The 23706-nt window shown below is 40.7% G+C and overlaps 1 long non-coding RNA gene across 1 annotated transcript in view; it reads right to left on the bottom strand.

The window, feature by feature from the left end:
* Window positions 1-21013, bottom strand: part of LOC128932368 (uncharacterized) — a 54735-nt gene extending 33722 nt beyond the window's left edge. Inside the window, exon 1 of the long non-coding RNA XR_008482135.2 lies at window positions 20887-21013. This is a non-coding gene — a long non-coding RNA (uncharacterized LOC128932368). The remainder of the gene's footprint in view (window positions 1-20886) is intronic.
* Window positions 21014-23706: the final 2693 nt, after the last annotated feature.

The raw sequence follows: 23706 nt of genomic DNA, 5'->3' as shown, positions 1-23706 counted from the left end.
TTGGGAGGCCCAGGCACGAGGATCACTTGAACCCAGGAGTTGGAGACCAGCCTAGGCCACATAGTCAGATCTTCTCTACAAAAAAATTTAAAAATTAGCCAGGTGTGATGGCATGCACCCGTAGTCCCAGCTACTCTGGAGGCTGAGATGGAAGGATTGCTTAATCCCACAAGATCAAGGCTGCAGTGAGCCATGATGGCCCCACTGCACTCCAGCCTCAGAGACAGAGCAAGACCTTGTGTCAAAATAATAATAATAATAATAATACATGTAATAGTAGCATAATACATTCCATTTGAATATTCTATGAAAAATATTGCACCAACATAATCTTTCAGAGATGCCCTTTGAGTAAAAAGCACTCTTTGGGTTCAGACACCTCCTTCTAACCCAGAAGATCCATGGAAGGTCTCAATCATTCACTTACTGATTCATTCAAGATTTTTTGAATACCTGCTATGTGATAGGCACTGTGCATATCACAGTTTGCCAGGAGATTTAGGCATATCTGGGCACTCTCATAACAGCTCTGCATAACTAGGCCCCAGCTTGGGGTGGCAATAGCATAGGGATTTGATTCAAAGTTCCTATAGAGAAACTGGTCACCCCAAACAGCCTCTTGTAATACTCAACATGAACAGTTTTGTTTCATAACAGTGTTTTTGAGATATAATACACATACCATAAAATTCACCCCTTAAAAGTATACAAGTCTGTGGTTTTTAGCATATTCAGAGAGTCGTACAAGCAGTGCCATTATCTAAATCCAGATTTTCATTGCCTCCCAAAAAACCCCCAAACTCACTACCCCAATAAGGAATACTCATATCCTATTCTCACCCTTTACCCAGCCCCTGGCTACAACCAATCTACTTTCTGTCTGTGTGTATGTGCTTAATCTGGACTGATATAAATGGAATCATATAACATCAACTGGTATTTACTTAATTTTTGAGATAGAGTCTTGCTCTGTCACCCAAGCTGGAGTGCAGTGGCACAATTATGGCTCAGTGCAGCCTCAATCTCCTGGACTCAGGTGATCCTCCCATCTCAGCCTCCCCAGTAGCTGAGACTACAGGCACCCACTAATTATTGTTTCAAACTTATTGTAAACATGAGGTCTTGCTACGTTGCCCAGGCTGATCTTGAACTCCTGATCTCAAGTGATCCTCCCCCCTTAGCCTTCCAAACTCAGCCTCCCAAACTGTCAGGATTAAAGGCATGTGCCACTGCACTTGACTCAGTATAAACTGTTTTTAAATGACAAGGAAAAGTAATTCTGTCATGTATTTTAGGAATTCTGTCATAACTGCCATAGCTTGATGGGGTGGATTTCTGCTTCCAGAAAAGGGCTTCCAGAGTAGGACCTAACATATAAATCTGTAAATCCTTATAATATAAATCTGGGACTCTCTTGGGGGATTTTTTTTTTAACTTTGCTAAACAATACAGCCAAATTAAAGTGAAGTTGGTTTTTACTCAGGACAAAAGTGGCTGAAATTAATCATCATCTAAAGTCATTTTTTAAATATATTCTGCAAGATTATGGAGTCTGGGTACAGTGCTTGTGTCTATTATATTATATTTTAAAGTAGGAGATAAGAAAAATAAACTACAAGCTTCTGCTAGTCTGTCTTAATTAATCGTTAAATAAACATCCAAGTCCTCCACCCAGGTACACAGAGTAAAGTGAACTGACAATGACCAGCCTGGGGGTGGAGAATAACATCTACAGAGAGAACCCCCACCAGCCATTGGACTAGCCATCTTCCTCCCACCAGTTCCATGAGATAGGTACTATTCAAATGGAAAAGAGAGAGAGAGAGAGAGACTCAGTGGGATTTAAGAAATTAATCAAGGGAGATTGCATCCCTGGCATCTCCCATGCACCAGGGCCAGGCATGGTGGCTCAAGCCTATAATCCCAGCACTTTGGGAGGTTGAGGCAGGCAGATTACTTGAGGCCAAGAGTTCAAGACCAGCCTGGCCAACATGGCGATCAACACCCCATCTCTACTAAAAATACAAAAATTAGTCGGGCATGGTGGCCAGTGCCTGTAATCCCAGCTACTCTGGAGACTAAGACAGGAGAATCACTTGAACCCAGGAGGCTGAGGTTGCAGTGAACCAAGATCATGCCACGGCACTCCAGCCTGAACAGAACCAAACTCTGTCTCAAAAAGTAAAAATAAAAATAAAAATAGTGACCGGGGAGGGCTGTGGCCTGAGCTGATCTCGTGATGCTGTGAGATGCAGCCTCTCAGTCAGTACTCAGGCCTAGGACAGTGAGTACTTTCGTGATGCCACCCTGTTCACACACCAGAAAATACCTTCTGCATCTTGTTTCCTCCATTCAGTGTACGCAAGTACCGTGGCTCCCACATGCACTGCAATACATGCATTACAAAGATCACAGGGGAAGGGTTTGAAGGGCCACTTCCTCCTGCAACATCCCCACTACATCACTGTAGATACAGACTAATAAAGTTTCTCTGCTTTTTCTTGTGTGAAGGAAAGTAAAACGAGGTCAATGAAGTGATAACAAGAACTAATGAACAGGAAGGTGTTTCCTGCCCATATCCCAAGGCAATAGGGGCAATTAGGCTGATTTATGACAACAACAATAACGATGCTACTGGCTTTGTCAGCAACGCCTTTTTTTTATTGCATTTTAGGTTTTGGGGTACATGTGCAGAACATGCAAGATAGTTGCATAGGTACACACGTGGCAGTGTGATTTGCTGCCTTCCTCCCCTTCACCCACATCTGGCATTTCTCCCCATGTTATCCCTCCCCAACTCCCCCCACCCGCTGTCCCTCCCCTATTCCCCCCAACAGACTCCAGTGTGTAGTGTTCCCCTCCCTGTGTCCATGTGTTCTCATTGTTCATCACCCGCCTATGAGTGAGAACATGCGGCATTTCATTTTCTGTTCTTGTGTCAGTTTGCTGAGAATGATGTTCTCCAGGTTCATCCATGTCCCTACAAAGGACATGAACTCATCGTTTTTGATTGCTGCATAATATTCCGTGGTGTATATGTGTCACATTTTCCCAGTCCAGTCTATCATCGATGGGCATTTGGGTTGGTTCCAGGTCTTTGCTATTGTAAACAGTGCTGCAATGAACATTCATGTGCATGTGTCCTTATAGTAGAACGATTTATAGTCCTTTGGATATATACCCAGTAATGGGATTGCTGGGTCAAATGGAATTTCTATTTCTAGGTCCTTCAGGAATCACCACACTGTCTTCCACAATGGTTGAACTAATTTACACTCCCACCAACAGTGTAAAAGTGTTCCTATTTCTCCACATCCTCTCGAGCATCTGCTGTCTCCAGATTTTTTAATGATCGCCATTCTAGCTGGTGTGAAATGGTATCTCAATGTAGTTTTGATTTGCATTTCTCTAATGGCCAGTGATGATGAGCATTTTTTCATATGTTTGTTGGCCTCATGTATGTCTTCTTTTGTAAAGTGTCTGTTCATATCCTTTGCCCAATTTTGAATGGGCTTGTTTGTGTTTTTCTTGTAAATCTGTTTTAGTTCTTTGTAGATTCTGGATATCAGCCCTTTGTCAGATGGGTAAACTGCAAAAATGTTTTCCCATTCTGTTGGTTGCCGATTCACTCTAATGACTGTTTCTTTTGCTGTGCAGAAGCTGTGGAGTTTTATTAGGTCCCATTTGTCTATTTTGGCTTTTGTTGCCAATGCTTTTGGTGTTTTGGTCATGAAGTCCTTGCCTACTCCTATGTCCTGAATGGTTTTGCCTAGATTTTCTTCTAGGGTTTTTATGGTGCCAGGTCTTATGTTTAAGTCTTTAATCCATCTGGAGTTAATTTTAGTGTAAGGTGTCAGAAAGGGGTCCAGTTTCTGCTTTCTGCACATGGCTAGCTGATTTTCCCAACACCATTTATTAAACATGGAATCCTTTCCCCATTGCTTGTTTTTGTCAGGTTTATCCAAGATTGTATGGTTGTAGATATGTTGTGTTGCCTCTGTTGCCTCTGTTCTGTTCCATTGGTCTATATCGCTGTTTTGGTACCAGTACCATGCTGTTTTGATTACTGTAGCCTTGCAGTATAGTTTGAAATCTGGTAGTGTGATGCTCCCCGCTGTGTTCTTTTTGCTTAGAATTGACTTGGCTATGCGGGCTCTCTTTTGGTTCCATATGAAGTTCATGGTGGTTTTTTCCACTTCTGTGAAGAAGGTCATTGGTAGCTTGATGGGGATAGCATTGAATCTGTAAATTACTTTGGGCAGTATGGCCATTTTCACGATGTTGATTCTTCCTAACCATGAACATGGAATGTTTCTCGATCTGTTTGTGTCCTCTCTTATTTCATTGAGCAGTGGTTTGTAGTTCTCCTTGAAGAGGTCCTGTACGTTCCTTGTGAGTTGTATTCCTAGGTATTTTATTCCCTTTGTAGCAATTGTGAATGGCAGTCTGTTCCTGATTTGGCTCTCTTTAAGTCTGCTATTGGTGTATAGAAATGCTTGTGATTTTTGCACATTGATTTTATATCCTGAGACTTTGCTGAAGTTGCTTATCAGTTTCAGGAGTGTTTGGGCTGAGACGATGGGGTCTTCTAGATATACAATCATGTCTGCAAATAAAGACAGTTTGGCTTCCTCCTTTCCTATTTGAATACCTTTATTTCTTTTTCTTGCCTGATTGCTCTGGCTAGAACTTCCAGTACTATATTGAATAGGAGTGGTGAGAGAGGTCATCCTTGTCTAGTGCCAGATTTCAAAGAGAATGCTTCCAGTTTTTGCCCATTCAGTATGATATTGACTGTTGGTTTGTTGTAAATAGCTTTTATTATTTTGTGACATGTTCCATCAATACTGAGTTTATTGAGGGTTTTTAGCATAAAGGGCTGTTGAGTTTTGTCAAAGGTCTTCTCTGCATCAATTGAGATAATCATGTGGTTTTTGTTTTTGGTTCTGTTTATGTGGTGAATTACGTTTATAGATTTGCTTATGTTAAACCAGCCTTGCATCCCCGGGATGAATCCTACTTGATCATGGTGGATAAGCTTTTTGATGTGCTGTTGCAATCGTCTTGCCAGTATTTTATTGAAGATTTTTGAGTCTATGTTCATCATGAATACTGGCCTGAAGTTTTCTTTTCTTGTTGAGTCTCTGCCGGGTTTTGGTATGAGGATGAGGTTGGTCTCATAAAATGATTTGGGAAGGATTCCCTCTTTTTGGATTATTTGGAATAGTTTCAGAAGGAATGGTAACAGTTCCTCTTTGTGTGTCTGGTAGAATTCGACTGTGAACCCATCTGGACTTGGGTTTTTTTTGTGTGGTAGGCTTTTAATTGCTGCCTCAACTTCAGATCTTGTTATTGGTCTATTCATAGTTTCGACTTCTTCCTGGTTTAGGCTTGGGAGGACACAAATGTCCAGGAATTTATCCATTTCTTCCAGGTTTACTAGTTTATGTGCATAGAGTTGTTTGTAATATTCTCTGATGATGGTTTGAATTTCTGTGGAATCTGTGGTGATTTTCCCTTTATCGTTTTTTATTGCATCTATGTGGTTATTCTCTCTTTTGTTTTTTGTTATTCTGGTTAGTGGTCTGTCTATTTTGTTGATCTTTTCAAAAAACCAGCTCTTGGATTTATTGATTTTTTGAAGGGTTTTTTATGTCTCTATCTCCTTCAGTTCTGCTCCAATCTTGGTTATTTCTTGTCTTCTGCTAGGTTTCGAGTTTTTTTTTATCTTGCTCCTCTAGGTCTTTCAATTTTGACGATAGGGTGTCAATTTTGGATCTCTTCATTCTTCTCATGTGGGCACTTATTGCTATATATTTTCCTCTAGAGGCCGCTTTAAATGTGTCCCAGAGATTCTGGTATGTTGTGTCTTCATTCTCATTGGTTTCAAAGAACTTCTTTATTTCTGCCTTCATTTCATTGTTTATCCAGTCAACATTCAAGAGCCAGTTGTTCAGTTTCCATGAAGCTGTGCCGTTCTGAGTTAGTTTCTGGATTCTCAGTTCTAATTTGATTGCACTGTGGTCTGAGAGACTTTTGTTATGATTTCCATTTTTTTGCATTTGCTGAGGAGTGATTTACTTCCAATTATGTGGTCAATTTTAGAGTAGGTGTGATGTTGTGCTGAGAAGAATGTATATCCTGTGGATTTGGGGTGGAGAGTTCTGTAAATGTCTATCAGGTTTGATTGTTCCAGGTCTGAGTTCTAGCCCTGGATATCCTTGTTAATTTTCTGTCTGGTTGATCTGTCTGATATTGACAGTGGAGTGTTAAAGTCTCCCACTATTATTGTGTGGGAGTCTAAGTCTCTTTGTAAGTCATTAAGAACTTGCCTTATATATCTGGGTTCTCCTGTATTGGGTCCATATATATTTAGGATCATTAGCTCTTCTTGTTGTATCAATCCTTTTACCGTTATGTAATGGCCTTCTTTGTCTCTTTTGATCTTTGCTGCTTTAAAGTCTATTTTATCAGAGATGAGAATTGCAACTCCTGCTTTTTTTTTGCTCTCCGTTTGCTTGGTAAATCTTACTCCATCCCTTTATTTTGAGCCTTTGTGTATGCTTGCATGTGAGATGGGTTTCCTGGATACAGCACACTGATGGGTTTTGGCTTTTTATCCAATTTGCCAGTCTGTGTCTTTTGATTGGTGCATTTAGCCCATTTACATTTAGGGTTAATACTGTTATGTGTGAATTTGATACTGCCATTTTGATTCTAGCTGGCTGCTTTCTCGTTAGTTGATGCAGATTCTTCATTTTGTTGCAACGTCTTTATTTTATTATCTATTTATTTATTTATTTTGAGATGGAATTTTGCTCTTGTTGCCAAGGCTGGAGTGCAGTGGCATGATCTTGGCTCACTACAACCTACACCTCCCAGGTTCAAGCGATTCTCCTGCCTCAGCCTCCCAATTAGCTGGGATTACAGGCATGCACCACCGTGCCTGGCTAATTTTGTATTTTAAGTAGAGACGGGGTTTTGCCATGTTGGACACGCTGGTTTCGAACTTCCGACCTCAAGTGATCCACTCACCTCCGCCTCCCAAAGTGCTGGGATTACAGGCATGAGCCACCACACCCGGCCAATGTCTTTATTTTTAAAAGACTAAGTCTTAACTGGGCATGGTGGCGGGCGCCTGTAGTCCCAGCTACTCTGGAGGCTGAGGCAGGAGAATGGCTTGAACCCGGGAGGCGGAGGTTGCGGTGAGCCGAGATTGCGCCATTGCACTCCATCTCAAAAAAAAAAAAAAAAAAAGACTAAGTCCTTTCAGTAGTCCTACAAGTCTGCCTAGATTTCTGGGTGAAGGAACTCCAGGAGTCGGGAAAGAAAAGGTGTTCCCTAAAACAAACAAAGAGGACAAACCTGACTTTCGGGTTTTCTTAATAAATATACTATCTCTATATTTGCATAACTTCCCACTTGCCTCTTGTGAATTTTTCAAAGAATCAATAGTCAATGAAAGAAATCCTTGCTGTTTGTGACTTGGAGCTGTGGGTTGAGCACATAAGTAGAAGCTGGTTAACATTCCAATACCTAAAATTTGAAGCACCTGTGTATTTGGAGTCTCTGTGGTTTCTCCAAATACCTGGAGCTTCTGTGTCCATATTGCAGAAATTGTCAAACTTTGCTATTCAGTAGAATCACATAGGGAGTTTTTTTTTTAAACCGCTAATTCCCAGGTTATGCTCCTAGACACTCTGATTTCATTGATCTGGAATGCAACCTGGGCATCAGGAATTTCAAAGACTCTGGAGTTATAGACAACCAAATATGGAAGTTGGTACTTAGTTGGCAGTCACATACATCTCTGGTTCTTCCTCAGTTTCAGCTGTTCTGGAGGATGGCTCTTTATATTTTGAGGTCTCCCTTGAGGTTCCTTCACTAACAAGTAAATTTTAATTTTCAGTATGGCCCATGGTCCCTATTTTATGTCAGACCATGTCAACTGAGGCTTCAGGACAGGTCTGCTAAATAGACATGAATTAGTGAAAGTTACCTTTCTCACAAACTCAACAGAAATAAACCCTGAGAGATACCCAAGTGTATCGGTTCATACTACATCAAATTACCATAGACTGGGCGGCTTAAACAACAAAGATTCATTTCTCAGAGTTCTAGTGACTGGGAAGTCCAAGTCTGGTGAGGTCTCACTTCCCAGTTTCCAGACAACCTTTTTCTCCTTGTACCCTCACATGCTGAGAGAGAAAGCTCTGGTCTCTTTATCACCCTTATAATAGCACTAATCCCATATATGAGGGCTCCATCCCTTGACACAATTACTTCTCAAAGACCTCACTTCCCAATACCATCACATTGGTGGTTAAGATTGTCAACACATGAATTTGGTTCAGAGGTCATTTTGGGAACATTTGGTCATAACACCCAGTAACAGAGATTAGCTGAATAACGGAAAAGTTTGAGTATAAACGTAGAAAAGAAACTTAGTTCTGGTCATGTGTCTGTTAAAAAATTATGAACTTGCCGGGTGCGGTGGCTCATGCCTGTAATCTCAGCACTTTGGGAGGCCGAGGCAGGTGGATCACAAGGTCAAGAGATCGAGACCATCCTGGTCAACATGGTGAAACCCTGTCTCTACTAAAAATACAAAAAATTAGCTGGGCATGGTGGCGCATGCCTGTAATCCCAGCTACTCAGGAGGCTGAGGCAGGAGAATTGCTTGAACCCAGGAGGCGGAGGTTGCAGTGAGCCGAGATCGCACCATTGCACTCCAGCCTGGGTAACAACAGCGAAACACCATCTCAAAAAAAAAAAAAAAATTATGATCTTATGTTCAATTCTGTTGTTTTTCTTCTTTAAACAATAAGCTAGAATTGTTACTTCGGTATAGTATGAAATGTAGTATGATTAAAGTTTGTAATTTAGCTGTAAAGCAGTATACTTTTTTATTGTCACAGGAAGATTGAAATCAAATGGAAACTACCAACCAAAAAAAGAACATCTTACAAAAGGATTGGGCCATTGAGAAAGAATACTGAATTGAGCATTAAATTATTTCCACTTCTTAGGGGCCCATTGGAAAAAGTTCTTGAAAAACATTGTGATGAGCTAAGTGTAAATGAATCAGAAACACAAGGATTGCATTTCCCTGGAAATACACATGGGATAATAAGTAGAGGGAAAATTTCCCACCCAAGGTCTTTAAGAAACAATTGATATGTGATGCCAAAAAATGATAATCTGTTGTTCCAACATTCCAACATTCAAATACCATTCAAATTTCCTGCCTTTTTTTTTTTCAGGCATGTAATAAAAAATATTTGATCCTCAAAAAAAATTATTTCCACTTCACACACATTTATGAAGCATCTACTAGGTAGCTGGCACTGTGCTAAGAACTCAGGATTCAAAAATGCACCTTTTAGGGTTGGCCATCTAGTGAGAGAACAGATCATTTCAATATACTGTGGTCAGTGCTCCACTAGAAAGCAACAACAGAACAGGAACCTTGACCTCAAAAAGGAGAATAGTGAAGGGGTAGGGAAATCTGATGGAGGAAATGCCTTTGCTATATTTTAAAGGCTTGTTATCCATGTGCAGTGAAATACCAGTGTTCAGGGGATAGGGCCTCAGTTAAAGAATGCTCCAGCTTCCTTCAGATTGTGAACCAGCTGAGAAGTGGACTCAGCTAGGGATCAAACTGGAGATCAAAATCTCAGCTTTATTACTGTTACCTTTGCATTAATCTAAGAGGAAGGATGACGTTGCCAGGAGAGGAGGAAACAGTGAGAGGAGGAATCCTGTGATTTCCAGCTCCTTATCCCAGTGTGCTTTCTGTAGTCTAAGTTATATAAACAGAGGAGTTTGCTAAATATGTTCAAATGACTCACTATTGCTCAATTTGAGTGAGACAGCTGCATCAGCGTCCTTAAAAGACCTATAAGGAGAACATACTTTTAGTTCCCACAGATGGTAATTGGAAAAAACAACAAAAAAAATTGTTTTTATTTGATCTTATATCAGAATGAATTCTAAGTTGAATAATCTGGCACACACTGATTGATGGACACTCACGGTTATTATCAAACTTGGTCCTAAAAGCTAAATAGGAGATGTCAAGACCAGCTTCCTATAGCGCCTAGAGACCACATCATAATGAATAAATTTTTTTAAAGTATTAGTGCAGGGTTTATTTTGAAATATATATATACACCTACACATATATATTATTCTGATGTCTATCAACCACAGTGTAAATTTTTGTGACGGGTAAAGCTAGACCCAAAGTAATCAAAGCCACGGTAAAACCACCCCAACTACAGTATCTAAGATTAGGTGCCATGAAATTTAGCCCTTCTTTCTGATTTCTACTTGGGGAGAAACATTCACACAAAGCCTTCATGTTTTTGGTAGATTTTACTTGAAGTCTTGTCAGATAAATCGGATTTACATCACAATTCTACAGTGAAGGGGTAGGGAAATTTAAAACTGAGAATTAGATATCCACGCCATTGAAATGACCTTCTGCCATGTTTTGAAGTTGTCATTTCTATAACATTTTCAAACCTCCCACCAGGTTTCTCAGCTCTCCTCTCCCTTCCCCCAGCATCCCTCATAATGTGAGTATCCTAAAGTTATCTATATAAGCTCGTGGCCTTCCAGAAAGCATTTTTCATGCTGTTTACTTTTTTATTAGCACAGATATTTTTACAGCTTACAAAATGGATTTTCTAAGCTTTACTAGTTATGTTGTCATCAGTAGATACTAAAAATTCCAAGAAATAAACAACTCTTTTCTTCTTTCTATAACCCCACTGATCTTTAAAAATTAACCTGGTGGTTAATGTACTATAAATAATTCCAACATCATCAGATTGCTTTTGTGTTTTGGATTTGCATGAAAGAACAATAACAATGAAACTCATTCTATTCATAATGTTTATGTTTAATACTGTGAGGAGTTGTACTTTATCAGCCCATTGAGCACTGAAGCTCAATTTTAATGTACAGATCATACTGTCAGCCAAAATCATAACCTTTTAAATGTGTTGCTATATACCATTAATGGCATTCTTTTACAATAACTTTGGGCACCAGAGTAGATCAATCTACTTTGGAGGTATGAGTTGAAAATATTTATAAAATGTTTGATTAAAATGATTAATAATGAAATATAAATAATCACAGATATTTTCATTGTTCTTTTTATACAGAAGATACACAGAAACTATGATGTAGATTGACTTAGAGAAAGGTCATGCTATGTGTGTGATGCAATGGTATTATGATTTGGATACAAATGACTGTACTTATTTGGTAGAGTGGTTGCCACAGAAATGTTTATCATTTTGTCAGTGAAGGCCAACACATAAAGGCCTACTCATTTTTTAGATGGAGGTTGAGGTAATGTTATAAATGTGAATTTAAAAGATAACTTGATGGTCTGATAAGTTTAGATTGGAAAGGAAGATGTATCCAGCAGAGAACAGCATAAGGAAAGCACAAGGCACATACAGGAAATTGGGTTTAATAGTTCAGGATACCTGGCCATTGGTAAATAATGAAATATGAGGCTAGAATTCTGAGGTAATTTGGCTCGATAATTTTTTTTTTGTTTGTTTTGAGATGGAGGCTTGCTCTGTTGCCCAGGCTGGAGTGCAGTGGCACTGTCTCCACTCACTGCAACCACCACTTCCCAAATTCAAGCAATTTTCCTGCCTCAGCCTCCCAAGTAGCAGGGATTACAGGCACACACCACCACGTTCAGCTAATTTCTGTATTTTTAGTAGATACAAGGTTTCACTATTTTGGCCAGGCTAGTCTCAAACTCCTGACCTCAAGTGATCTGCCCACCCACCATGCCCAGCCAATAATGATAAAGAGAACTGAGCCTTTTAAAGGTTAAGAAAGAGTCTCTGAAATACGGTAAATGAAACAAGGTGTCATTGGTTTGTTTCCAGTTTACTAGATTGGAAGGCAATGGGACTGTTGATATTGAAAAGAGAAAAGCCCTAATTATCCTATTACTAGTAACATCAAAACACAGGGGCTGCAGCTACTACAAGGAGAACTGGGGATCTTAGTAGGAAGATAGAAGATGATAAATGCAGAGCCTTTCTGTCTTCCCTATCCTGCCCTTATCCCACTGCCAACCTTTTATAATAAATATCTCAATCTACCCAAGAAACAATACATTGCTTTAAATATGGCATATTAAGAAAATGAACATGCTTTTACAGCATGGGACACAATTCTCAACAGCATATATATATGTACACACACACACACACACACACACACACACACACACACACATATATATATATATATTTTTTTTTTTTTTTAGACAGAGTCTCACTCTGTTGCCCAGACTGGAGTGCAATGGTGTCATCTTCACTCACTGCAACCTCCACCACCTGGGTTCAAGTGATCCTCCTGCCTTAGCCTCCTGAGTAGCTGGGACTACAGGTGCACACTGGCAATTTTTGTATTTTTCGTAGAGACAGGATTTCATCATATTGGTCAGGCTGGTCTCTATCTTCCGACCTTGTGAACTGCCCACCTCGGTCTCCCAAACTGCTGGGATTACAGGCATGAGCCACTGCGCCTGGCTAACAGCATATGTTAATTGCTGATTAACTTAGTCACAAGTTGAAAATTTTGTGTGTATTGCATTCCTTTTCAGTGATCGAATTTTTTTTCCAGTGATTGCATTCCTTTTCAGTAAACAAAACATTTCTCAATGATACAACCTCTGTAATATCCAGGAACACACCCCACAGAACATCTTGTACATAAACCATAATGTTTCATTTTATTTTGCATAAGCTTGAATTCCTTAAATGGATTCCACAACTTCTTTATAGTAAGAAAGCCTTTGTTTTTGGCTGGGCACAGTAGCTGATGCCTGTAATCCCAGCACTTTGGGAGGCCAAGGTGGGCAGATCACCTGAGATCAGGAATTCAAGACCAGCCTAGCCAACATGGTAAATCGCTTGAATTCAGGAAGTGGAGGTTGCAGTGAGCCGAGATCGTGCCACTGTACTCCAGCTTGGGCAAGAGTGAGACTACATCTCCCAAAAAAAAGAGTCTTTGTTTTCAACAAAAGAACAAAGGATTCAATAAATTCAACAATCCAGTAAACAGATTAAATATTTTAAATAAAAATTTTATAGTTACATTAAACTCTCTATTAGCTCCTTTTTATACTTTAAAACAATTTGCAATGAGCCCTATTCAGGAACTTGTGGCATGTATTTATTGATTGTCTTCACATAGAAGTTAAGAAATAGATCAGAGATAAGGTTCAGATCAAATGCTTGGAATAGCTTAAAATAACTACTTCTCCCTTTAAAGTCCTTTTGCTTAGTATCAATTTCCTAACAGTTAGACTTTGAAAGTTGTTCCTAAATGCAATAATTTTGTCTTTACATAGAAATAGATTTCAAAAAACAAAAGCTAACAATGCATTTCAAAATGTATCCCTGCTGAGTGCCATGTGACTGTATATACATTTTCTTTATTCATTCATCTATTGATGAACAACTGGGTCATTGCCATATCTTGGCTATTGTGAATAATGCTGCAATGAACATGGGAATGCGGATACCTCTTCAAGATCCTGGTTCATGATTTTACACCACACTGTTTTTTCCAGCAGTCTCTCTACAGAGGCATGCTGTTCACCTGGGTTGCTATCTCTCCTGAAACAATCAAGTGTCAAGTTAGTGATTCCTCAAGACACCCCATTCGTGGTGTGGTATAAGTCCCTCCAACCCATTTTCTTTTCTTTTGTTTTCTGTTTTTTATTGGTACATAATAGAAGTGCATATTTTGGCATGCATGAGATAATTTAATACATCGATATAATTTGTAAAGACCAAATCAGTGCAATCAGGATACCCATGACCTTAAATATTTGTCTTTTCTTTGTGCTAGAACCATCCAAATTCTTTTCTTTTAGCTGTTGAAATATACAATAGGCCAGGCATGGTGCCTCATGCCTGTAATCCTAGCACTTTGGGAGGCTGAGGTGGGAGGATCACTTGAGGCCAGGAGTTCAAGACTAACCTGCCCAACATAACAAGACCCCATCTATATTTAAAAAAAGAAAGAAGAAGAAGAAATATACAATGGGTTATGGTAAACTATAGTCACCGTACTGATCTATCAAGCACTGCGCCTTATGTCATCCATCAAACTGTATCTTCTACCCATTTTCAACCAAAATGTTCAGATGATTTAAAGTGATCATTTATTAGGTTTGAATGATCTGAATAATGCCACAGGTTTGTATTTTTGTAGGCCCAATATTCTTCTGAGATAGGAGCAAAGTATTACTAAACGTTTAAATAACAAAGCAGAATTTGGGAAGTAATTTTTTTTTACAAATAGCTTCCAATTGCTTGTTGAAATTCTTTCTTCATGAGTCTCACATAAGTCATTCATTTACTTTTTATATATTTTTTTGAGACAGAGTCTTGTTCCATCACCAGGCGCCAGGCTGGAATGCAGTGGCGTGGTCTTGGCTCACTGCGACCTCCACCTCCCGGGTTCAATTCTCCTGCTTCAGACTCCCGCATAGCTGGGGCTACAGGCGCGTGCCACCACGCCCAGCTAATTTTTGTATTTTTAGTAGAGACAGGGTTTCACCATGTTGGCCAGGATGGTCTCAATCTCTTGACCTTGTAATCCACCTGCCTCAGCCTCCCAAAGTGCTGGGATTACAGGCGTGAGGCACCACGCCCAGCCAAGTCATTCATTTATTCGCTAATTCAACAAATATGTATTGATATTCCATTAGGTACCAGATGCTGTACTAGATACTGGGGATATTGTTGGTAGTTTTTAAGAAATTAAATATATACTTATCATTGATCCAGCAATTTCACTCCTAGGTATTTACCCAAAATAAATGAAAATCCTGCCGGGCGTGATGGCTCACACCTGTAATACCAACACTTTGGGAGGCCAAGGTGGGCAGATCACCTGAGGTCAGGAGTTCAAGACCAGCCTGGCCAACATGGTGAAACCCCATCTCTTAAAAAAATAAATAAACAAATAAAATTTATATCCCACAAAAACATATGCATTCATGTTCTTGGCAATTTTATAATTTTATCAAGTTGTGTTTGAATGTCTTGGGCAACCTCCAGCAGAAAACTGCAACAACCCAAATGTCCAAAAAGTGAAACAAACTGTGGCATATCCATATAGGACCGTTATCATATAACACAAGACAGCAATAAAATGAACTACTGATACAGGTAACAATATGTATAAACTTCAAAAACTTGCCAAATGAAAGAAGTCAGATACAAAAGAATATATACAGTACATAATTTATTGCACCACTTATATGAAATTCTAAAACAGTCAAAACTATGGTATGGCAAATTTGTTATATATATTTTACCACAATTTAAAATATAAAAAAACTATGCTGATAATAAAAAGCAAATGTGGTTTTCTGGGCCTAGAACTGACTGCAGAGGAATACGGAAAAAGTTTCTGGGGTGACAGAAGTGTTCTATATCTTGATTTTTTTTTTAAAAGATGGGGTTTCACCATGATGGCCAGGCTGGTCTTCAACTCTTGACCTCAGGTGATCCACCTACCTCGGCCTCCCAAAGTGCTAGGGTTACAGGCGTGAGAAACCACACCCAGCCTTCTATATCTAGATTATGGGATTGATTACATAGATGCATACACTTATCAAAACTCATCAAATTGTACACTTAAAATAGGTACATTTTGTTGTATGTAAATTATACCTCAGTAAAGGTACTTGGTGGGGGGAGAGTTGAAAACCTACCAGTGGGTACCATGCTCAGTACCCAAGTGATGAGTTCAGTTGTACCCCCAACCTCAGCATCACACAATATATCCTTGTAACAAACCTACACATGTACCCCCAATTCTAAAATAAAAGATGAATGTGGTTTAAAGAAATGAGCTATCTAGCCTTGAAAAGACATGGAGGAATCTTAAATGCATATCACTAAGTGAAAGAAGCCCATCTGGAAAGGCAACATGCTATAGGATTCCAGTCATATGACACTCTGTAGAAGGCAAAACTATGGAGACAGTAAAAAGATCTGTGCTTTCCAGAAGTCTAGGGGGCAGAAGGCAGGGATGAATAGGTGGGGCACAGGGGATATTTTAAGACAATGAAACTATTCCGTACAATGCAGTGATGGTGGACACGTCATGTCATTACGTATTTGTCAAAATCCATAGACTGTAAGACAGAAAAATGTGAACCCTAATGCAAACGATGGATCTTCGTTAATAATAACCTATCTATATTAGTTCATCAGCTGCAACAACTGTACCACACATTGCAAGATGCAAGATGCTAATCATAGAGGAGAAGCTAGGATAGGGGAGGGGATACATGGGACTCTGTACTTTCTACTCAATTTTTATGTAAACCTAACATTTACCTAAAAAATAAAGTTTGTTCATTTATTATTTATTTAGAGACAGAATCTCCCCTTTTCACTCAGGCTGGAGTGCAATGAAGAAATCTTGGCTCAATGCAACCCCCGTTTCCTGGGGTTTCTCAGCCTCCCAAGTAGTTGGAATTACAGGCATGCACCACCATCGTCCAGCTACATTTTTGGGGGGCATTTTTAGCAGAGACAGAATTTTGCCATGTTGGCCAGGCTGGTCTTGAACTCCTGGCCTCAAGTGATCTGCTCACTTCAGCCTCCCAAAGTGCTGAAATTACAGGTGTGAGTCACCTCACCCATCCAAGTATATTAATTTTAAAAGTACGTGAATGTCAGTTATATGCATATTGATGAATAACAGGTTGTCATTGTCTTCCCCCAGTCATTTCAAAGGTTCCACTGTGATATTAACATTGCGGCATAGTAAATTATTACAATCTTAGAAGTTTAAGGGACCGATCCAAGATGGCCGATCGCTAACATCTCAGGACTGCAGCTCTCAGTGAAGGTGCGGAGAACTGGACGACGCCACACTTTCAGACAAATTCTGGTCACTCACGGAGCAGAAGATCCCCAGTGGAGGAATCACACGGGTCGCCAGCGCGACTTTCGTGGCTGGCACATCGGTTCCCCCGGCGCGTTGGCGCGGCAGCTCTCGGAGCAGAGTAAACAGGTTTGGAGGACCCACAAGGGCCCCCAGCACGACACCAGAGCCCGGCGCAGCGGCTGTGACTGCACCTCGGCGCGGCAGCGCTCGGCGCAGAGTAAACGGGACCGGCTCCCCTTCTGACCGAGGTTTGGAGCCCCAGGAAGGCAGAGTCGCCTACTACGGACACAAGAAGGAAGCCAGACAAGAGAATCCTGGGCAGAAAAGCACCATCAGTTTTAACGCCACTGCTCTGGCCCTGGGAACTAACAACCTGGACGCCCACTCAAGAGACCTAATCTGAAAGTTTGTAAATTCAAAGACCACAGGAGGATAAACTTACAATGACGGGAAGAAACCAGCATAAAAAAGCTGAAAATACTGAAAGTCAGAACGCCTCTCCCTCTAAAGATGATCACAGCTCCACATCAACAATGGAACAAGGCTTGATGGAGAATGAGCGCATCCCAATGCTAGAATATCGCTTCAGGGAATGGATAATAACAAACTTCAGTGAGTTAAAAGAACATGTTGTAGCCCAACGTAAAGAAACTAGGAACTTTGAAAAAAAGTTTGATGAAATCCTATTGAGAATAGACAACTTAGAGAAGAGTATGAGTGAAATAATGGAACTGAAGAATACAATACAGGAACTCCGAAAAGTATGCACAGGTTTAAATACTCGAATTGTTCAAGCAGAAGAAGGGATATCAGAGGTCAAAGTCCAACTTAATGAAATAGAATGCGAAGAAAAGATTAGAGAAAAAAGGATAAAAAGGAATGAGCAAAGTCTCCAAGAAATGTGGGACTATGTGAAAAGACCAAATCTAAGTTTGATAGGTGTACCTGAATGCGACGGAGAGAATGAATCCAAGATGGAAAATACCCTTCAGGAAATTATTCAGGAAAATTTTCCTAAACTAGCAAAGCAGGTCAATATTCAACCCCAGGTAATACAGAGAACACCACAAAGATATTCCTCAAGAAGAGCAACCCCAAGGCACATAATCGTTAGATTCACTAGGGTTGAAACGAAGGAGAAAATACTAAGGGCAGCCAGAGAGAAAGGTCAGGTTACCCACAAAGGCAAGCCTATCAGACTTACAGCAGATCTCTCAGCAAAAACTCTACAAGCCAGAAGAGAGTGAGGGCCAATATTCAACATCCTCAAAGAACAGAACCTTCAGCCCAGAATTTCATATCCAGCCAAACTAAGCTTCACAACTGAAGGAAAAATAAAATCTTTTATGAACAAGCAAGTACTCAGAGATTTTATTACCACCAGGCCTGCTTTACAAGAGCTTCTGAAAGAGGCATTACACACAGAAACAAACAACCAGTATCAGCCCTTCTAAAAATATACCAAAAAGTAAAGAGCACCAACATAAAGAAGAATTTACACCAATGAATGGATAAAACAGCCAGTTAACATCAAATGGCAGTAACCCTAAATTTAAATCGACTAAATGCCCCAATCAAAAGACAGCCAAAACCCAATGGCATGTTACATCCAGACCTGTTTCACAGGCAAGGATACACAAAGACTCAAAACAAAGGGATGGAGAAAGATTTACCAACCAAATGGAGAGCAAAAATAAATAAATAAAAAGCAGGAGTTGCAATTCTCGTATCGGATAAAATAGATTTTAAAGCAACAAAGATATAGTGGTAAAAGGATCAATGCAACAACAAGAGCTAACAATCCTAACACCCAGATACATAGAGACTTAGACACAATGAGACAGAAAATTCATAAGGATATCAAGGACTCGAACTCAGATCCAGAACAAGTAAACTTAATAAATATTTATAGAGCTCTCCATTTCAAATACACAAAATAAACATTCTAGTCAATACCACATCACATGTACTCATAGGTTTAAATGAAACATTGATTGGCCATTATTAATACCCATTTTTTTTTAAGAATAAAGCAATATTTCCACTCACTCTCCCTCTTTCTCTTCCTCTTTCTTCCTCTCCTTTACTCATTTTTTTCTTCTTTCCTTCACTCAAAAAAAAGAATGCAACTTGTAAACCTCTAGATCCAGGTCGGCAATGTCTCTCTCATTGCTTGAATTCCTTCCTTCCCTTCCCTCATTCCTTCCCTCCCTCCCCGCTTCCTCCCTTCCTTCATCCCTCCCTTCCTCAAAAAAAAAAAAAAAAGTTTTAAAACACACAAATGTATCACCTCATAGTTTTGTTTTGTCTTGAGACAGAGTCTCGATCCGTCGCCAGGCGCCAGGCTGGAGAACAGTGGCGTGATCTCGGCTCACTGCAACCTCCACCTCCTGGGTTCAAGTAATTCTTCTGCCTCAGCCTCCTGAGTAGCTGGGACTACAGGCGCATGCCACCACGCCCAGCTAATTTCTTTTTGTATTTTTAGTAGAGATAGGGTTTCACCATATTGGCCAGGATGGTCTTGATCTCTTGACCTTGTGATCCACCCGCCTCGGCCTCCCAAAGTGCTGGGATTACAGGCTTGAGCCACCGTGCCCGGTCTTACCTCACAGTTTTTGTGGGTCAGGAATGCAGACTGGGTCTCTGCTCAAGGTCTCACCCAGAGTAAAGATTCGGGCAAGAATATCTCATCAAACCCATTCAGGTTGCTGGCAGAATTCAGTTCTTTGTGGGTAAATGACTAGAGTCTCTGTTTTCTTACTGTCTCTCAGTTCCTAGCCATATGGCTCTCTCACAACATGGCTTTTATTTCATCAAAGCCAGCAGGAGACTCTTTTTAAAAGGCTCACCTGATAAGATCAGGCCAGCAAGGATAATCTGTCTTTCCATTACTTTAAAGGACATTAATCATATCTCCAAAACTACTTCACCTTTGGCATATAACATAACCTAATCACAAGGACTGATATCCTATCATATTCACAGATTCTTCTGCACTCAAGAAAGAAGGATTATATAAAGCATGTACACCAGGAAAGCAAGAATCTTAGGGGTCATTTAGAATTCTGCCTACCACAGTAGCCCTCTTGGCCTCCAACAATTTGTGTTCCTTCCAAAGGGAAAAAAGACTTCCTCCCTCCCAAGGTTTCCCCCATCTTCTTACAGCACAAGCTCAAAGTCCAAATGCTTATCATCTGAATTATCTATATCTGGTGCAGATGAGCCTAGGTGTAATCGATCAAGCTCAGTTCTTGAAAGCACAATTCCTTTCTGTGGACTTGTGAAACTAGAGACAAGTCTGCTCCCAACACTCCATCACACAATGGTGGGACTGAAATAGGATAACAGTTACAGCCATAGCAATACAAAAATGGGGAAAGGAAATGGAAGGTAACAATGAGTCACTGGTGTATAACAATTCTAATGTCACCTCGACAAATGTTGGATTTTTATTAAGTTTTAAGATCTGGGAATAATCTTCCTTGACTTTCAACCTACCCTTTGGGCTCTTGGTTCCATTGTGAGTCATCCTTGCTTTTTCATGGAAGGTAGCACATGTTTGATTAATTTTATCAGCCTGCTTACTACCAATATGATTTTGCTAGCTCTAAAAGCTCCTGCTTGCTCACTAGTTCCAAAGCCAATTCTACGATTTTTCCTGCCCAAAGACACAGTCTCTCTCTGTCACCCAGGCTGGATTGTGGTAGCGCAATCAATAGCTGACTGCAGCCTCAAACTCCTGGGCTCAAGTGATCCTCCTGACTCAGCCTCCCAAGTAACTGGGACTACGGGTGCACACCACTGCACCTGGCCCACATTTGTATTAGTGTTTTATTGCTCCCTAATAAAGTACCACAAACTTAGCAACTTAAAACAAGACAGTTATTATCATTTATGCAGTCCAGAAGTAAAGGCACAGCTTACCTGTGTTCTCCACTTCAGGGTCTTACCAGGCTGCAATCCAGATATTTCCTAAGACTTTAGCCTCATCAGAAGCTCAACCTGGGAAAGATCCACTTCCAAGCTCATTCAGATTGTTGACAAATTTCAGTTCTTTGCACCTAGAGGATGAAGGGCTCTGGTACTAATTCTTATCATAGCAGCTGGCTTCCTTTTTTTTTTAAGATGGAGTTTCACCCTTGTCATCCAGGCTGGAGTGCAATACGGGATCTCTGCTCACTGCAACCTCCACCTCCCAGGTTCAAGCCATTCTCCTGTCTCAGCCTCCCAAGTAGCTGGGATTACCGGTGCCTGCCACCATGCCTGGCTAATTTTTGTATCTTTAGTAGAGACAGGGTTTCACCATGTTGGCCAGGATGGTCTCAAACTCCTGACCTGTGGTGATCCACCTGCCTTGTCCTCCCAAAGTGCTGGGATTACAGGCATGGGCCACCCAGCCCAGCCTAGCAACTGGCTTCTTCAAGGCAAGCGGGAGGGTCTTTCTCACTCCAGTTGGCTGAGACCAAGTCTTTTATAACAAAGCAGTCATGGGAATGACATTTCATCACCTTTGCCATATTCTATTGGCTAGAAGCAAATTCACAGGTCCCAACCACACTCATGGGGAGGAGATAATACAAGGGTATGACTCATTGGAGTCCCCCTTAATATGTGTACACTCATGCTCTTTTGTCTCCATTACCCTCTTCAATCTGAGAAAAATACCTCATGGCCTTTCACATTAGTATTCCTAGTATTTGGCCTATAGACTGACACATAGGAGCTCTAAATAATAATTCAAAGCTACAGTTATCAAACTTTTGGTCTTGGGACCCCATTATCCTCTTAAAAACATTATTGAGAAGCTAGAAGACCTTTTATTTACATGTTATATATATTAATACTGAGGGTTTTAATACTCATTCATTCAAAGGTAACAATAACTTATTATGTATTAACATGTATAGCATTAAAAAAATATTTTTTCCAGAAAATTTATGAGAACATTGCTTTACATTTTTGCAATTTTTAAATGCTTGGTTTAATAAAAGGCAGCAGGATACTTATAAGTGCTTCCACATTCAATCATCATGGCTGGGTATGGTGGGTCATGCCTATAATCCCAGTGTTTTGGAAGGCTAAGGCAGAAGGATCACTTGAGGCTAGGAGTTCGAGACCAGCCAGCAAAACACAGGGAGACCCTGTCTCTACAAATAAAATAAAATAAAATTAGCCAGGACTACCTGGGGAGTATCACCTAAGAACAGGAGCTTGAGATTAGAGTGCGTTATGATCATGCCACTGCATTCCAGCCTGGGTAACCGAGTGAGATCCTGTTAAAAAAAAATTATATAGCCTCTGGAAAACTGCACTATATATGAATGAGAGTTTAAAAAGGTAAATAATGTCTTCATATTCTTATGAATATAGTTTGACCTTGTGGGCCCCCCGAAGTGATCCGGATCAGTCTTTGTGAACCACTAATTTAAAGAATTGTCATGCATTGAGAAAAGGGACTTTGATTCATTCAAGAAGTATTTACTGGGTCCTACTCAGAGTGGTCAACTAGATAGATCAGGTGTCTGTCCTCAGGTTGTTCACAGCAGGTGGGGTAGAAGGATCAGAAACAGCTGGAGTTCACATTTGAGCTGTTTTTTTTTTTGACACAGAGTTTTGCTCTCGTTACCCAGGCTGGAGTGCAATGGCATGATCTCGGCTCACCGCAACCTCCGCCTCCTGGGTTCAGGCAATTCTCCTGCCTCAGCCTCCCGAGTAGCTGGGATTACAGGCACGCGCCACCATGCCCAGCTAATTTTTTGTATTTTTAGTAGAGACGGGGTTTCACCATGTTGACCAGGATGGTCTTGATCTCTTGACCTTGTGATCCACCCGCCTCGGCCTCCCAAAGTGCTGGGATTACAGGCTTGAGCCACCACGCCCGGCTGTTTTTTTTTTTTTTTTTAATGGAGTTTCACTCTTGTTGCCCAGGCTGGAGTGCAGTGGTGTGATCTCGGCTTACTGCAAACTCTGCCTCCCAGGCTCAAGTGATTCTCCTGCCTCAGGCTCCTGAGGAGTTGGGATTACAGGTGTCTGCCACCACATCCGGCTAATTTTTTGTATTTTTAGTAAAGATAGGGTTTCACCATATTGGCCAGGCTGGTCTCGAACTCCTGACCTCAGGTGATCCACCCACCTCGGCCTCCCAAAATGCTAGGATTACAGGCATGAGCCATCATTCCCAGCCCAAGCTGAGATTTAAGTGACAAAGGGCAGGCTTATGCAGAGGTCCGGGGAAACAATGTTCCAGACAAAGAAAGGGGGCCCTCCAAAATCTCTGAGCCCAGTCTGGCAAAAGAGCAGCCAGAAGTGAGGGTGATTTGAGGTCACAGAGGAGGTGGGTAGGGCCAGATTGAGCTAGGCCCAGGTAAGGAATTTGAAGTTTTAAGTCCAAATTTCCTTTTTTTCCCGTCATTCTAAAACCATTCCTATAAACTTTATAAAATTAATCAGGAAACAAATTGGTTGGTGGGGGGGACAAAAATAAACCAAGCTTGCAGCCAATTTGGCATTAATCATGAGGTCAGCTTCCTCTCTGACCTGCTTCCTCACAGTTGTTTGGGGCCTACTGTCCTGTCACAAGATTATAGTTCTCTTCCATTGCTCTAGAGAGAACAACTTGAACATTATGAAATACTAAGTTTTCCCTTTGAGACAGTCTTTCAGATCCTGGATACCAATGAAACTACTGCCCAGCTGGCCTGAAAGATCCCACTGATGCCAGCTGGTCTGAGGAACCCCATGAGA

The sequence above is a fragment of the Callithrix jacchus genome, chromosome 6 (genome assembly GCF_049354715.1).
Source record: "Callithrix jacchus isolate 240 chromosome 6, calJac240_pri, whole genome shotgun sequence".
In the NCBI taxonomy this organism is placed as follows: domain Eukaryota; kingdom Metazoa; phylum Chordata; class Mammalia; order Primates; family Cebidae; genus Callithrix; species Callithrix jacchus.
Note: the sequence above shows the minus strand (reverse complement) of the source record. Positions and strands in the feature narration are given on the sequence as shown.